Genomic DNA, 4,832 nt, shown 5'->3' with positions numbered 1-4,832 from the left:
CATGAGCCATGGCATTAAGGGGTAGCTGGGTCCCCCAGGATAACTATAGGCATTTCAACATCCAACCGTTATTTTCTGGTCTGGAAATAAAGTCCCTTCCTGAAGCTTTTAAAACAGACCCGAGTTCCTGAAGACGTGAGCGTCATGAACCTTTCTCGGCCATCCCACGTTGATGTTGGTGAAACATCCCTTGTGATCCACCAGTGCTTGCAGCACTATTGAAAAGTACCCCTTGCGGTTTATGTACTCGGCGGCTTGGTGCTCCGGTGCCAAGATAGGGATATGGGTTCCGTCTATAGCCCCACCACAGTTAGGGAATCCCATTGCAGCAAAGCCATCCACTATGACCTGCACATTTCCCAGGGTCACTACCCTTGATATCAGCAGATCTTTGATTGCGTGGGCTACTTGCATCACAGCAGCCCCCACAGTAGATTTGCCCACTCCAAATTGATTCCCAACTGACCGGTAGCTGCCTGGCGTTGCAAGCTTCCACAGGGCTATTGCCACTTGCTTGTGAACTGTGCGGGCTGCTTTCTTCTTGGTATTCCTCTGTCTCAGGGCAGGGGAAAGCAAGTCACAAAGTTCCATGAAAGTGTCCTTACGCATGAGAAAGTTTTGCAACCACTGGGAATCGGCCCAGACCTGCAATGCTATGCGGTCCCACCAGTCTGTCTTTGTTTCCCAAGCCCAGAATCGGCGTTCCACGGCATGAACCTGTCCCATTAGCACCACGATGCCCATATTGCCAGGGCCCATGCTTTGAGAGAAGTCTGTGTCCATATCCTCATCACTCATGTCGCCGCGCTGACGTCGCCTACTCGCCCGGTATCGCATTGCCAGGTTCTGGTGCTGCATATACTGTTGGATAATGCGTGTGGTGTTTAATGTGCTCCTAATTGCCAAAGTGATCTGAGCGGGCTCCATGCTTGCCGTGGTATGGCGTCTGCATAGAAAAAAGGCACGGAACGATTGTCTGCCGTTGCCCTGAGGGACAGAGGGGCGTCTGATGACATGGCTTACAGGGTTGGCTTACAGGGAATTAAAATCAACAAAGGGGGTGGCTTTGCGAGAAACTGAACGGCCCCCCTCAAGGATAGAACTCAAAACTGGGTTTAGCAAGCCGTTGATTTCACAGAGGAAGGGAGGGAGGGAGGAGAAAATGAATACAAAACAAATCTGGTCTATTTCTTGTTTTGAGCCACTTCATTTATCTTTATATATCTTGCTGGCAGCAGAGTGTGCAGTACGACCGCTAGCCAACGTCAACACCTGGGTGCTTGGCAGAAGACGGTACAGTAGGACGACTAGCCATCACCTTCTGCTAGCTGCAGGTTAAAAGACAGTGCACTGCCAGTAGGACTCAATCGCCATGAGACGAAACAAGGGAAATGACCTGGCTGAGTCACTCCTATGTTTGCCCAGGCGCCGGGTTAAAAGAGCACCAGTCATACTGCACTGTCTGCTGCCAAAAGGCAATAAATTGCTGCTGTGTAGCAATGCAGTACCACGTCTGCCAGCACCCAGGAGACATACGGTGACGGTTAGCTGAGCGGGCTCCATGCTTGACGTGGCATGGTGTCTGCACAGGTAACTCAAGAAAAAAGGCGCAAAATGATTGTCTGCCCTTGCTTTCATGGAGGGAGGGAGGGAGGGAGGGAACGGGGGCCTGACGATATGTACCCAGAACCACCCGCGACAATGTTTGAGCCCCATCAGGCACTGGGATTTCTACCCAGAATTCAAATGGGAGGTGGAGACTTCGGGAACTGTGGGATAGCCACCCACAGTGCAACGTTCCAGAAGTCGACGGTTGCCTCAGTACTATGGACACACTCCGCCGACTACATGAACTTAGAGCATTTGTGTGGGGACGCACACAATCAACTGTATTGTCAAAGTTTGACTCAGACTCACAATTTATCAGACCACTCTGTTTTATTAGCAAAGCTGCTCTGCTAATACATTTAGAAGTGAGCCCCCCGAGTGGGGCTTGCGTCTCTTAATTTATACAGTTTTTTGGAGAACAAGTTACAGAGAAGTTACAGACAAAAGAAGAAAAAGATTTTAGTCACCACCCTTCGAGATCCCTGAGACCAGTCACGTATCTTCAATTACCTGCCACCCTTAATCTCCTTTAACAGCTTCCAGTTAACTAATTGCCCTTCACACCTTCCATTCTGATGCCTGCTTCTTAGACGTGCTGGCTCTATCTTAATTGCTTCTCCATTCAAAAGCTAACTGTCCCTACGTGTGCTCCCTCAGATACTTTGTAACATGTTTTGGCATGCCCTCTCATAAACAATGTATCCAGCATGTCCCCTTATACAACGTTATACTTATACAATGTTATATTTCCACAGTACAAAAACGCTTTCTACAATTCAACCTAATTTCGTAGTGTAGACATACCCATAGTAACACTATGGTGGTGGGTACTGGGGTAGCCAGGATCTATGGGATGACTGGGGACTGAATTTCCTTTTCTGTCCTAGTGTGTAGATCCCTAGCAAGTGTAGTGCGGCTCTGAAGTCCTTGAGTATGGAGTGATGAGTTGGTCTTGTCTGCAAAAAGTTTGGAGCACTCAAAAAGGAGGTCCTCAACAGTCATCGGCATCTTCTTCAGCAGTCCAAGACGTAACCTGTCACATCACTGTTGTAGATACTGAGTGGGCTGCTGTATCCACGACATCTAGTGCGGTCTGGAGTGCTGTACTCGATACTAACTGTCCCTCACGTATGATGGCTTGAAACTGTTCCTGTTGTGCTTCTGGCAGATGATCAATAAATGCATTACATTTAGGATAGTTCATATGGTCGTACTTCGCCATTAAGGCTTGGTAATTAGCAATCCTGAATTGGAAAGTCACCAAAGAGTATGCCTTCCTATCAAATAAATCATGTCTTTTCCAATTTCTGCCGTAAGGGGTGGATATAATATGATGCTGTTGGCCATAGGAATGCACAGCGTCCATAACAATGGAGTTAGGTGGAAGATGTGAAAAAATAATTTTGCATCCTTGGAGGGCACATAGTACTTTTTATCAACCCTTTTACATGTTGGAATGATAGAGGTTGGCGTTTGCTAAATGACCTTAGCAGGATCCAGAAGTACCTTGTTGACAGGGAGAACAATTCTCGAGGAGGAAGAGGTGGTGTGCAATATATCTATCAACTTGTGGTGGGTTTCTTTCACCTCATCAAAAGGAATTTATACTCTGCCACCCTTTTTGTGAGATCCTGAAACAGTTTAAAATCATCCACCCTGGATGGCAGAGGGGGCATCACTGCCTCATCAGGGCAGGGGGGATATTTATTGGTGGCATAGCCGCCTCTTCTAGTCTGGCCCTACTGCTCCTCAAACGTTTCCTCTTGAGGCTGTGGGGCTCTAAATATAGAGGTTTAAGGAGACCATCTTATTGAGTCTCAGCAGGAGACACTAAATGCCCAAGAAGTATGGTGCCTGTGGGCTTCCCTCAGGTCCCAGTATGACCACTGCGGTGGGGGAAAGTGCATGGGTGGTGGTACCCACAGGTGGTCATACCAAGAGGGTTGAGGCTCAGATTGAGCATGCAACTGGGAGAGCCTTGGTTGATGTAGAGATGGACCATGGTGTGAGTATAGTGAGAAGATATCATCCATGTCACTATTTGAGTCCTTGCTGGATAGTGGTGGAGCTGGCAAGGAGACTGGAGGCAAACACCATGGTACCTGTGGTGATTCCGGGGATCAAGATGTGCTGGTACCAAGCAGCAGGGACTTTGGAGTCTCATTCACCAGGAGATCTCAGGAAAAACAAAATTCCTGTGGTACCGTGCTGATCAGTACCATCAGGGCTTGTTGATGCAAACTTGCCAGTACCAAGGAAATCAGTGGAGATCTTGTATGAGATGGTTGGTCCAACAAGGATTGTTTGGAAGTAGTTGGTACCAAAAGTTTCCCTGTCAGTACCGCCTTTGCAGAGATAGTGTGGTCTTTGCTCTTGCCTTTGACAGCTGGTGCCGCCACCTCAAGAGCCTAAACTCTTCAGGTCTTTATGCTTACAGGCAGTATCTGCACTGGAGGAACCATACATCCTATGGGTACTATGTTTCAGAGTCATCAGTCCAGAGATGACAGATCACAATGGCAATCTCCTCTGGCCGGTCAGGGGTCAGTTTGCAAATTGCATGAAGCAGGATTTTGAAAGAACCGTGTCTAATCTATTGTAAAATAAATTTCAGTGAACAGAGAGCTCTTACTTGCTTCATTGGAATAACAATATTGTGCAGGACAGAGCATTTCAATGCTATCCACAAAATAGTTCTACATGATAAAAGAAATGTATCACTATTCACACATGAAGCACTCAAAGCTCAAAATGCCAGAAGGTAATGTTCCCCACTGAATCTTAACTCCGCCCCTTGTGTAGACACAGTATAGCCTTTAAGTAGTCAATCATATTACTTTTTATGCAGGACCCAGCCTCATTCACTGCAAAAGTTAGTTGATATATGAAATGAGTGAAGTAGTTTCAACACAATGATCTCATCAACCTTTCACAATGAACAAGGAATGGGACGGTCCTGCAGAAAAAGACAGTAACTGAAGACTATTGGAATTCATATGCTCAAGGAGGCAGGAGTTAGGTTTCATGTGCAACTTTAAACTTTGAGACATTAACGTATTTAACAGTGATCTGTATGAAATAAATATTTTAAAATTATATGTATATAAAATACCTTACACATAAATGTATGCACATAGTTTACACGGTCAGTCTTGTATTATTGCTAAGAATTTAAAGTAAGAGGTAGAGGCAGGACAACTTAAATGACAAAACAGGATAAACCA

This window comes from Caretta caretta, chromosome 7 (genome assembly GCF_965140235.1).
Source record: "Caretta caretta isolate rCarCar2 chromosome 7, rCarCar1.hap1, whole genome shotgun sequence".
Lineage (NCBI taxonomy): Eukaryota > Metazoa > Chordata > Testudines > Cheloniidae > Caretta > Caretta caretta.
Note: the sequence above shows the minus strand (reverse complement) of the source record.